Here is a 14,320-nt window from a genome sequence, read left to right as displayed (position 1 = left end):
CACTGTTTTTAATTATGAAATGCTGGACAACTTTAAGAAATTGAGGGCAAAATTGAGAGCAAGAAACATTTTATTATTACTAGTTGTTTCTCCTGGCCAAGATAATAGAAGCAATAAAATAAAAAATAAAATAAAATAAAATAAAATAAAATAAAATAAAATAAAATAAAATAAAATAAAATAAAATAAAATAAAATAAAATAAAATAAAATAAAATAAAATAAAATAAAATAAAATAAAAAAATAAAAATTAATTATATAAAAAAGATTCATGAGTGAACTGGACTGATTCTTGAGTTATGATCAAATGGTGTCACTTTTATGATAGACCTACTTTTATGAAGCTTAACTGCAGGTAGGGTGAGTAAATGATTAGGCCTACAGAACTTCTTTTTTTATATTACTTCAAAATAGTTTGATTTTGCAGGGATTGAATCCTTTTGAGCACACAAGTACTAAACTACTTTGACAAGTTCACAAGGTTTATGTCCTCAACAATATTAACATTTGAAACAATGGCAGCATCCATTTCTCCCTTGAGCTCAATATCTCTTGCGCCGCCAACAGCATCTTTGTCCCGCTCGAAAAACAGGATGCCTTTACACATTCCATCCCAACTGCATGTCGCATTCTGAGGAGAATGTCAGGAAAGGCACATTGGAGGTAAATCAGAGGAAGTGATATGAAGTAGACGGCTGTCGATAATGGAAAGCATAAAAAACACTGGCACGTTTTCTCCCTTCTGTCACAGCTAGGCACAAACGGTTGACTCTTAGCATCTCAGAGAAGCTTCTGGTCACAGGGTCAACATCAGATGATGTGTGTTCTGTATCCAAAAAATCTCTAATAAAGATAACTGACACCAGATGATAACTAATCAGGAGATGTTTACGTAGTAGAGTGATATCAGCAATTGCTTATAGGCTATATGTGATATAATTACCTTTAAGAAGGTGCCAATGGTTGTTACATACCCAGACTGCTGTCCCTGTGCCAGATTGTTAAATAAACAGCATGTAGCTGTTATTATTAGCTGTTGCTAACTACATATAAATATTCATACGCAAGAACTAGAGCAAAACGGCATTAGCCTAATACCATGCTTCTCTGATGCCGTGAACTAGCTAAGTAGTAAATGGAAAATAAAACATTACTGTTATGCTTATGAAGATTTTTTTCAATTCTCGAAGTTACAGATGGAATGACTAACAAATGACCGTAAGTCTTATTGTTAGTTTATTTTAACATCTTCCCATCTGTTTACTCAGTGTTATTGAAATGTTTACGCATTCCGTCTCTGGTGATTTGTTATTAATTTACCTTTTTTATTTTTACTCACGTCTCATGTCTCTGTGTTCTTTTGTCTTATCTTTTGTATGATTAATTTGTCCTTTTTGGTATTCTTTTATTTTTTTTCAGTTTTCCTACTTATTTCCTGGCATCCTGAAACAATTTGTTGTATTTATTATTATATATAGTAAATAGATAGAATAATATCCTATAAATAGATGGAGTAAAATGTAAATCATATGGGAAACAACTGAAATGCTGTTGAAGAGATTCAGGTTTTTTTTTTTTTTTTAATTCTTTTGTTGGAGTGTTTTAATTGTTTAAATGCTTCTTTTGGAGTGCTTTAATATTTCTTTAAAGTTATGCTTCTGTTAAAGTCTTTTAATTCAATAAATGATGTTACCTTAAATCAAAACACAATCCACTAATCATAGTTCATGAACGTGGCCTCTTATGATTTTTTTCAATCACATACAGTAATACTGGGAAATATTATTTTTCCAAACTTTATATTTTAATATATATTTTAAAATATAATTGAATCTTATCACGACAAAGCTGAATTTTCAGCATATGATGATGATACAAAGATTTGGTGTTCAAGAAACATTTTTATTATCAATCTTATTTTATTAGGAATCTTTCAGATCATGCATTTACTGTCCCTTTGAATCTATTTAATGTGTCTTTATTAATAAAGTATTCATTATTTTAGTGCATACAATGTATCATATATCTCTAAATAAAAATACATATATAATCCTTTCTAAAGACCTTCCAAAATACTGAAATAAATGGCTAATTCAAAATAAAGTTTTATGTCTGTAAATTTTCATTTTGCCAGTCATTTTGGCAAATGAGGAAAAAGGTTAATTTTACACCAGTCTTGTCCTTGCGGTTCATTGCGTGAGCTGCGTCTAAGACATATAATCAGATCTTCGTTTGACAGTCCCTCCTGGGAAGCAGGAGCCAAGTTATCATTCCAAAGCATTCGGGACATTTGTCAAAGCCAGTTTTTATGCACTGTTGGACTGGCCTCAATCAACTCCTTTCACTTTTCTCTCTCGTAAGTCTGCATGTCTACAACAGGAAGTAGCTGTTTCCTTCACAACCCAAACAAAGAAATAAAACAGTTCTTCCTAATTACAGTTCCCTTGCCGATACCTTTCTGTCTGGTAGATGAAATATCTGTCTTTTTTTATTAGCTCTGTGCATGAGGGTTTTAAGGAAATGAAATAAATAACTGAGTATCCATAAATCGTTATTGCCGCAATATGCAAAGAAGGCTTATTTATGAGAAGCTGTCACGTAGGAATAATAAACTGTGTGACATACGTTCTTACGCGGAAGCCAAAAAGAGAGATTTTAAAGTATGTTCATGCTACGTTCATCTACAACACCGTTGAAGCTTATGACCGGAAGCAACTTATTTTTTGTATTTGTTTTGGTTTATGTTTTTGTACACTTCATTTTGTCCATTTGAAATATTTGTAATTAACATTCGTCAATTTATAATGGATTAAGATTTGTTTTAAATAGATATGATTACATATTAGTTCTCTGAATGTAGGCCTAGATTTTTGGAACCATTTAGGTAACTCGATAAAATATCCCGCTACTATTTCGATTTAAAGATTCAGTGCATGAGTGAACAAAGTGAAGTAAACAGCAAACAGTTTCAGCCCTTGTTGCAAAGCCATTTAATCGATGGTGAGACGAATGTGATTAATTCAAGAATCTGGCATAGTATTAATAGTCATGACTCGATCGCAGCAATATTATCAGAGAAAATGATTCTCATGTCAGTATAGCTAAGCCCATTTGTACTGAAGGCATGCGCTCCTGTAAAAAAAAAATCAGTCCCTAGGGACATTAGACAAGATTCAGGTGTTCCTTGATATATGAGGCTCTGACAGTTCAGATCAGTAATGTCCTTAATAAATTACTCAGATTATAAATTAGCGCCCACTAGTGTTTAATATCAATAATTATGCTTAATTTATAGCTTTGGTGCTCAAGACACATGTATTTCGTTTTTATAGTCTGTGTTTAAAGTATTTAAAAATTAAAAATATAGGCCTACCATTTATTTCAATCGGTAATTCACTGAGGTGATAGAAGTATCGAAAAACAGAACACGTGGCAGATGCAATGTAAAAAAGAAATGTAAGAATGTAAAGAATTCCCTTCCCCTTGTGTTAAAATGTCGTCTCTGTGGTGTTTTGTGGTCTTTGGGGCGCGGGTCCAGGGTTATGGAGTGAGGAGAGCAGCAGGTGCGAGGGGGGTATAGCATCTGGAACAGATTTGAGATATTTCATGGTGAGGAATTTTGGGTCAGATAATGTTTTAAGCCTGAAATTGACCTGCAGAACACATTATTCACAGACCTTGGATATTTGTGTGTGTGTGTTTGTTGGGCGGGGGGTCCTCGATTCACTCGATTGATTGAACATTGATTCACAGCAGTTCCGTGGCTTTGTTTGGAGCTATTTTCCTTGAGCAAAATAGGCTGGCAGTATAGTGTCGAAAATGTAGCATATTACATTTAAGGACAAAAGCTACAAAGCTTTCTCTATGTGGTACCTTTTCAAAATTTGCATTGTTGTACCTTTTAGACACTAATTTGTACGTTTTAGGTATCTGCATTTAAGCTAGCTATATGGACTTTTTAGGTACAAAAGTGTACCTTTTGGAAAGGTGCCGCCCAGTGACAGCTTTATTGAACTGTTGTGTAAAATCAATATCACATTTCCAAATGTTCTTCGGGGACAAAACAGAGCTCTTGCTGCTAAATTATGATGTATACAGACTCTAAAAACGCTAGGTTAAAAACAACCAAGCACTGAGTTTTTTAAGCTAGCTATATAGTCACTTTTAAAGCTGAGTTAAATACAACTTACCATAAAGTTGTGTTAAACATTTAAGCCAACTGCTGAGTCAACAACCCAGTCTCTGGGTTTTTTCTGGATCTGAGCATAAGACAAAAACCCATATAGTATGGGGCGTTTCTGTCTTCATATAAATATATATATCATATTATTTTTAGAGAACTAAGTGCAGTCATAAGCGTTCCTTTATGTCAATTAATCCTCCTGCATCAGAAATGTTAAGTATGCTGCCATTCCTATAACTCTACAGTTATACAGTGTAGTATAGAGACCTCCAAAAGCTGTCCACTAAACACAAGTTCCAGCAGATTATGCTCCTTTATTATGCTCTCACTGCCTTATTACTGAGCTATTAATAGTACTGATTGGAGGAGGATCCTTAACAAGTATCCAAATGTAGTCCATGACACTCTTCAACATTAGGTTTGCAAATAATATATTACTAAATTTCTCGTCTTGGATCAACAAACTTACTTAGCTGATATTTTATTTGTAACTTTATATTTATATATTACATTTTATCAAACAAAAATGTTCACAACACAGTATGTGTTAGACTCTTCAGTATATCAGTTCTGAAAACGAAGTGATCGTGCGGGGAGCGTGATAACATTTATTTTACGTTATGTACATGCTAATAAATGCGACATTATCAAAGAGCTTTTTGTCTCCCTGCTTTCGTAGATCCGAGCAAAGTGCATACAGTTTTATCAGAGCAGTACTAGTACCCTGGATGACTTTACAGTACCAATATAAGAGATCGTCAAATAGAAATGCAGCTAGCACAGAAGACATCAGCTTGTGGAAAACATGTGATCGTTTCCACGGTTGATTATTACTGGATAAAATCATGCTAACATTACCCCCATTGTTCTGATCTTAATTTCGGAAGTTGCATGGAACGTTTTTGATGGCTTGATTTTACCACCTGGAGCAGGATCTCCACCCTCTGCCCTTCCTGTTTTGTTGGTTCACTCATGGATGTCGTTTTCACTGCTCACCTCTAGATTTTTTCTTCTCGGATAGCTGAGTTACGTTTGTATTCTGTGCGTCAGTTGGTTACGCTTTATTTTGATAATCCACTTTAGACATTCTACCAACTATAAGTAACTTTGTAACTACATATCAACTACATGTCTACTCACTCTCAGAGTACACTGCTAGGTTTAGGGTTAATAGGTTAATAAGCTGACATATATATTTGCAAAGGTTTTCATATAGTCAGTATGTTGTAGGCAATGTTTTGGGCCAGTCAAAATAAAGCTATTAAGCAGACAGTCTGCTGATACTCTAATGGCTGCTAGTTACAAAGTTACTTACTGTTAGTAGAATGTCTAAAGTAGACTATTGAAAATAAAGTTGTACACATCAGTTTCATATCTTTGACTTTCTGAAACATAACTTCTGAGAAAACTGAAACCGAATATATAGTGCTTCCGCATTAACAAAGTATCTGCCATTGTTTAGACTTCACCTTTTCAGCACTATGCATGACACTGTGTTTTTCTTTATCGTTTCAGACTATTGCAATCGCCTTAGTCGTTGAAGGCGTTGTCAGCTGTTAGATGAACTTTGATTTGTTATGTTGAGTAACGAAATTATTAAATTATCATGCATGCATGACTTTGCTTAAAAAAAAAAAAATATATATATATATATATATATATATATATATATATATATATATATATATATATATATATATATATATATATAATTCATCTTCATGTGTCTTAGTTAACAAATGTAAAATATGTCAATTTTATGTAAAACATCCCTCACCTTATTACTGACGTGGTTCTAGATAAGCATTAGTAGGTGTTTGATATTCCAATTAACTGAATCAGAAATATTACAAATGCTTATAATACAGATTTATTTAAAGAAAACAATTTAAAAGTGTCTTACAGAATTATTGCATTTTTTTTTTTCATCGTCCATCAAAATGAAAAATGTATCATGAAAGCTGCCTCAATATACCAAGCATAACTGGTGTGGCACAGGGGTTTTCCCACGTTTATTTCGACACTTTATTTTACAACAGATTCTAACGTTCCACAATTGTTATTTTATTGTAGGTCTACTGTATCTAAAAATAGTATCATTGTCATAAACACACCATCCTTTTGCTTTCCTTTTTTTAATTCACATTTACGCAAGGTGTTCAAAAGCAGAAAAGAAAAGAAAAGAATTGAATGCAAAAAAAAGATTCCATTAGCATTTTTCCATAGTTCCACTGGGTGGCAGTGTTATGTTGTTATCAATTCTCAACAAGAATCACTTTTACATGACAAACCTATAATTTTTTATGTTTGGTGCAGTTAAATATGAGCTCCATGCTGTGTTAAATAAAAACATGGGATGTTAGCAGATATTCAATCCTAACTGGTTGCAACAGATATTGCAGTACCAATATTGAACCTTTGCATTTTTAATTGGTTTTCAACTACATTGTTAGTGTTATACAACTAAAATGGCACCTAGAAAATCATTTCTGGAAACACAGTACAGTACAGTCTACATGTAAGGGAAATTCTAGTTTTTATATTATTTCATTGCATGAAGCACTTATGGAGTCATGGGGTTTCGTTCTCCCTTTGACCCACTTGACCACTTTACCTACTAAAGTTATCTCACTATATAATTTCTACTGACTCACCATGCTATACTTTACAGGTTGAAAAGTTCAGAAGTGCTGTCACTGGTATGACAATGCCGAATTTAGCCAGGTGAATGAACTATTTTAGTCTCATGCAGATTAAAATTAAGATTTTTCTTAACCAATCAATTTTTAGAGGCCTCTGGCTATTTTTCTATGACATGTATAGTTTAAAGTAATAATAATAATAATAATAAAAATAATATATATATATATATATATATATATATATATATATATATATATATATATATATATATATATAGTTTCATATATAGTTTCATATTTACTTCATATACAGTATAGTGCTTTTAGACACACTGTAGTAATCTTACATAGCTTAAAGGATTGATTTTACACTGAGATAGAAAACTCCACAAATAAACTTCCACCAAATACACTAAACCAAACAATTAGGATAGCTATAAAAGGCTTAGTTTTTATGTATTCATTTTTTACAGCCAGACTAAAAACTTTCATTGGGAATCGTTGTTTATCCAGTACATCTTGTCTCACTTTACAGTTAAGACAAGTGATATTCATCAACATAAATGTCCCTTAAAATTATATAGCATATTCTTTTGACCAATAAAATAGTTGCATCATTCATTGGACTAATTTCTACATCATTGTAAGCTAAGTATTTATATTGCATAGCCTAATAAGTAGTATACAGATGAAAAACTCAGCTGAAGTAAAAAAAAACAATTGTTGTTGCTCTAATTGTTTTATTATTTCTCATTCCGACGTATTAATAAATTCTAATGATAAGGTATCGCTTAGCGATAAAGACTAAATAGTCACATGCACGCATACAAAACTATAAAGAGAGCGTGAGTCGCAGTGTTTCGTTTCCCCTGCCGCGCCTCGTGGGCAATGTAGTCAATTTTGTTGGCGCTGACAATGCAAGAGGGGGGAGGTTCTGTAAACTGAAAACTACAATTACCATACTTCCTGTCCTTCGATTTCCGGTATCTTTAGGAAAAGTTTCAATGGGGGTTGAAAAAGAGAGTAATGAAAAGTACCCGTGTTGTCGTGTACGTGAAGTGAAACTAGACGGGGAAGAGGAGGGCCAGTGCCTTAGACGTAATAGGGGAAGGTAAGAGATGTTACCTATTAACCAGACGATGCATGCGCAGGTGAACCGCATTGGAAAGAAAGTTGCTGCAATGCAAATCTCAGCTTTTGTAAGTGTTATGCACAAAGGCGCTCGTGCAAATACAATTTATTTTCATCAAATGCTTTCCTTCACAAGCACAGCCAAGGAGGTTTGTTTTATTATTATGAGAAAAACAGTGCATCAGTGCTTGTGTTCAAAGTTGTAGCGGAGCTGCGCTCATCGCGATGCTCCGCATCATCTCTGCACGCTTGCGCCCGTTTTTCCCGATTGCATGCATTCAGCGCTCGTAATAACCACTACGAACCGTGCATTTCCCTTTAGTCTAGCATTAAGTGCTGTGAAAATCAGGAAACCTTGAACACATGTGAGAATGTTTGCCGTTAGGATGATCACCTGACTTTTTAGCGACGTAAGATTGCTGCGCTCGCTTCTACGAATCTGTTTTTGTTTACGGGGTTTTTATAATGGAAAATATACGGAGACCGAAGCCCCTAGTTTTAATACGACGGACAATCCTCCGTGCTTTCTGAATGTATCACCGCTCAGCTTCATTTGAAACCCGAGCGATGAGGAGCACGCGTCTCCACTCGCAGTGAGCATATCGCATCTACCGCCTGTTTTTTTTTCTTCTCCATTGTTATTCAAAATCTATCGCAACCGTTTACAAGAGCCGGTGTCCGATCTTATCACATGCAAAGATCGATCTCGCCAGCTTGCGTAACATCGAGGAAGATTTCATCCTGAGAGCATCTAATTTGTTCTTTGTGCACGAGTCGTTTTGAGGACTTGATCAGCTCGGAGCTCCATCATTCATCACTCATTCAGCGAAGCTCTAATTTCTCTCGTGTGCCTGAGTGAAAGATTGAGATGGATTGGCGCTTCCAAGGTAGGGTGAAGGGCACTTGTTTAGCCGTTTAATTTGAAGAAATATCTGTGTTGCAGTGCAGACCATCTTATGTTTCTCGCGTTGGAATTATTTTTCAAGGGGGTCGCAAACGCTTACAAGAACGTGCTTCAGTGGAAAAAATTTTTTTCAGTTTTTATAGATAAACACTAAGCAAACCAAGAACCTTCAGTATGAAATGCTGTCTTCTTTATCATAACTTTGATTAGAAACATTGACTAACATGGTATGATGCTGAACACATGTTTAGTTAGACAATTAGAAATGAATTTCATTAAAATGATGTAGATCTGAATCTCCTGGGTATGCCCAGTTGAGAATGCTGTCTTGAGATGATGAAATTGTACTAAAGATAAAATACATCGGTTATTTATTTTATTAAGCCTATAGAGTTATCATGTCAAGTCATGCGTTTAAACTCTTTGGCATAAAAATCAATAGATACTAGAAGCTTTTCATTGTAAATCTAAATAGTTCCTTCGGAGAAATGTTTAAATGTTGAAGACATGAGGCGGTTAGGATGTTTATAGACTGGTTTAATTTTCCTCGAAATTGCTAATTGACATCTCGTTGTTGCTTTTGATTGATGTCTTATGCGATTGTGTATCGTCTACGCATGTAAAATTATTAATTATTTATTTTTTTACTTCTGTTAGGACAGCCTGTTTCACACCGCATGCACAAGTAGTGCTTGAGCTTAGCAACAGCGTAACTATAACAGCAGGTTCGCGTCATACTCTCACGCTAATGGTGAATCTGCAGCATAATGAAACTGCCTTGTTGCAAAGAAGAAAGTGATTTACTGCATTTAATGTTTCTTTCGATGACTGTACATTATAAAAGGTCATCTGGGGTAGGTCGAGATTTACGACCGACTTGATCTTTGTGAAATCTAGGGGAGTTGGATCACATTTACATCTGATTTATAATTATTTAGTAAAAAAATAAATACAATGGAACCTGAAGCATCTGGCCTTAGCGAGTAATTGGGGTTTATGTTGCTTCATAGTGAACTATTTTGTAAAAGATTGTGCCTATGCATAGTATTATAGTGCATTTTCCTGTTTGTTCTGCTTATTTATGCATGTTATACCTGGCCTGGCAAAAACCTCTCTTCAGCAAGGTGATGTAGTTATGACATTTTCCAGCAAGAGCTAAACCATGGTGACAAGCCAAATCTTGGTTAACATGGCTATCAAAATAAATGTGTTGCTTTTTAGAGCAAAACAGGGCTGATCATGGTTCCAAAAGTTATGTTTTATATGTGTGATATAACTTTTGAAAAGACCAACCCTAAGCCTAACCATCAGTCATAAGAAGATACAAAAAGATACAAATGGGATCATATGAATTAGCCAGCCACCGAAATGTAAAATTAGTTACGAATTACCATGAGAACATGTGGCACTCTGAGCTGCTCTACCACCTAAACATCATCCAGTATTGATCAAGTTATTTTGTGTCCAAGAGATCTCATCCCACTAAATCCAGTTTGCCAGTTATCAGGATTTAGTCACAGGATCGTACTTCAGTAGCTGGAAATGGAGAGTGCTCCCCTCCCCAAACTCTATAAAACCGAATTTCATTAGGAAACAAGCATTGACATCCTTTCCATTGAGCGCGAGTCAATCAATGTTGATGGTGCCGTTAGTTTCCCAGGCAGTGAAGAAAACTGAATGAGAGAAAGTCTTGAAGTTTGGTTCGGACTGGCGTTTTGGGCTCCTTAGAAAGTGGGCCACAGGTCCCTGGGGTGAGTGAAGCTTTTCTGGGGCAGGCGTGGCAATGACGCACAGGCGGTTCGAATGGGAACGTACAGCACCGTCCAGTCATTCTGAAGGAGCCAGGGGTGTGATATGCGGTCTGGAGGTAGGAAATACAGGTCTCGCTTCATAGTTCCTCAACGGAGCTCTTCCGTTCTGGTTGAGATCTCAGCTAGAGAGGTAGGCCAACTTCTAGTGCGACTTTTTTTTTTTTTACTCTACAGTAAGATTGCATTTGGCTTACATTGGTGCATCGGAAGTTCTCAGTAGATACTGTCTTCCCCCGCAATTGGCAAAAGTTTGTGAAATCGAAACTATCTGTTGACCTCCAGTGCATGTAACGATTTTTCTCTCAGCCATCAGCAGCTGTCTCTGCCCAAACCTAAACACACGAGCGTGCCTTGACGCGCAGAGGTGGGATGCTATTTAAAGATCACACAAGCGTACCAGCTGCTCCCATTTCAGTGCTACGTAAATGAATCAGCGCATCCAGTTCAAGAACTCGTCCTTAGATTTGAAAGTTCTGTTTATAGAAGAGGACTCTACTTTCTGTCATCCTTTCTTCTTTTCTGTCACTTGTGTTTGGAGAATCAGCCGTGTGGTACTCCAGGCAGCTTGATGTAGGACACTAAACCCACTTTAATGTGTGTTAAGCTATTCTTAGGCATTCAAGTTGTAGGCCTAGTTTTGTACATGAGAGGGTGGTGCCGTAGTGTCACTCTTTTAACAGCGAGCTTTGGGGATGTGTTTGAGCGTGCCATCTGCTCTGATACAATTTCTATCATTGTTTCATCATTTCGGTTATTAAGGGACATCAGAGCCTTTTGGATCTGTTCAACAACTGACTATTTGACCTGTGAAGTTTAATTTATCTCAATTTGATTATATTCTTTAGATAGGTGTATTTTTGGATGTTTAGTGACACATTTCTTCATAAAAGCCAACTTTAAAGCACCTCTCTTGCAGTCATCCATATACAGACGGACATCTTTGTTGCATTTTTTAAATGATATTTCATGATATTTTTGGAGCATTTCAACACAAGTGTTGTTTTTAAGAAAATTACAGTTTTTTTTTTGTTGTTCAGTGTTACAATCTATTGTCCTCCTTTTTGCTCTTTATTATATATTGTCTTATTTATAATGGAATGCTTATTAATCTCTTATTGATGGTACCTTTGCAAGGGACCTCCCTTTTTAAAATGTAAAAAGGCTCTATATATATTCAATAAATGAACTCATTTTACTATAGACATTCTATTCCTTTCATGTTCACTTTTTTTTTTTTTTTTTGGTTTTGCATCTCATGTCAACAATAATATAATTTGTGGTTAATGTCATGATTCGTGACAAGTTTTAAAAAATTTGGTAAATATTATTTGATCTTGCTTGTCTTTTGGTCTGACCCTGGTTTGAAAGCTCAAGTCTAGTTAATTAGGCAAACCAACGACTAGTCGATTTTGTACTTTTGTTCTGCCCTACTTTGGACAGAACGTAAGAGCTTTTTTTGCATGTTTTTGTTTCTGACTCGAGATTATTTTTATTCAGAGTGTGGACTGGCCTTGGTGTTCACATGGAGGTTCTGAAGGAGAGCGAGACATCATAGGCACGCCGGAGACGCAATAATAGAGTGCACATCTGTTCTATTTCTCCTCTAGAGTTTTCTTGCTTGGTGATTGAAGTTGACCGTAAGAAATGTTTACCGTTAGTGACGTGTGAAATGAAGTACTTTGCAAGGTTACATGACATTTGCCTTAAGAGAGCCATCCAAATCGGGTTTTCATTTTTTAAATTTTGCTTTTATGGGTCAGTACCTGAACAGCTTTGGTACCACACAGATTTTTCTGTGTGTAATTTACAGTATGAAGGATTTTAGTTCCCTGAGTGCACTTCCTAAATGGTGCACGACGGAGGCTGAGGAGTTAAGCACCCAAAGAAGAAATAGGCCAGTTACATCCTTTTTTCACACTTCATGTCCTGAGGGAGGCTGTGAGGATGGGTGTGTGTGTGTGTGTGTGTGTGTGTCCGGGATTAGCATGTGTTATGTATTGCAGAGTGTCAGGTTCTTGAGGTGACACTCTCTTTGCATTTGGGAATATGACAACAGTCTCACTTTCTGTTCCTATGTCGTTATAGTGGCTTTTGAAACACGCAATTTGGGTCATATTCACATTCATCTCAAACGCTACACACATGAATGCTGCATGCATACATTCTCACCTTTTATGGAAGCATCCTGCACATTGTTCCAGTTTACAGTGTGACTCACTGCCGTTGATGCTTCTGGTCCAGGGGTGTGAGAATGGATTTATCTGAGACACACACATCTGCTCCCCGTTAAGGCACTGAAGTGTCTCCAATTCATTCTCTCGGCTCTTTTGCCCATCCAGCACATATTCCTAAGCCATTCCCCATCAGCATGAAGCCACAGCAGCAGCATTTCTTCAAATCGAATGAGAGTTGTATCTGAAATAGCTTGCAATATGCAATGAGAAACTATTCAAACTGTATTATTATACTACATACCTCATTAAAATGAATGTCAAATTTAATTAACGGCTTACATTTTATAGTTTTACAAGTTATTTCATAAAGAAATGTTTGTTTAATTTTACATTCATTTTAATGGGCAGATTTTTTTTGGATGTATATGAATAATTTTATTATTTACACCAGAAGTGTATAATTGTAATTGTAAATTTGCCAGTTTAATTATTAAACCCAACACAAAACAATCTGTGTATCTGTGACTGTTAACAATTCTGGTAGTTTGATCAATTAATGATAAAGAAATTTAAATAGAATTTGATTCAAAATCAAATTTGTCTGAAATCAGTAACCTAATATCTTATGATGTGCGCATACTTGTGACATTTTAAATTTTTGTTTTATTATACATTTTAGAGAACATTGTATAGACACTTTTGGACCAATTTATTGTTTTTGCCATGAAGTTCTGCCTTCCGAATTTCAACTGCTTTCATTAGCTGCAATGACGAGAGTTCTTTGCCTTATGCAATACAGTGTCCGAAGTACTGATATCTGTATATATAGCCTAGGCAAATATAGTAGATTAGTTACAGTAAATATTCCTTGTGTACGGACAATTAGCATACTGTGCACATTATACATACTGCACTGCACTGCACTGCAAGACAGTATAGCATGGGAGGTAGGGCTGGGCGATATGGCAAAAAAAATTATCACGATAATTTTTTCCTTATCAGTCGATATCGATAATTATCACGATAAATGTCAAATCTTTATATCTAGCGATTTTAAAGGCAGGTGTTTTTTTCTCCTGAATAAAAGAAAAACCAGACAATTAATTATTATTTATAGTTTATTGTCAGAACATGACAAATAATTTTCAAACAATGATCAATTGAGGTAGATACAGATTTGAATATTACTAGTTACATCAACATCAATAGAATAATATTATTAATATTAATAGAATATATAAAACGTTTTTATAAAAAAATAAGAACTGTAAAATTATACAACATTTGTAACATGGCTCTGACTGTAAATGTAGAGTTAAAGTGATTAAGTATATTTATCTTCCAACAAAAATGAGAATAGACAAATCTTTTCAGCATGCCAATCCCTTTGTGCAGCTGATTTAACACATTTTGTAAAATGTTTGAGCTGTCTGACAATATAAATAAAAAAAATAATAAACAAAAGAACAATCTTA

Source organism: Puntigrus tetrazona, chromosome 16 (genome assembly GCF_018831695.1).
Source record: "Puntigrus tetrazona isolate hp1 chromosome 16, ASM1883169v1, whole genome shotgun sequence".
Taxonomy (NCBI): Eukaryota; Metazoa; Chordata; class Actinopteri; order Cypriniformes; family Cyprinidae; genus Puntigrus; species Puntigrus tetrazona.
This window is presented reverse-complemented; position numbering follows the sequence as displayed.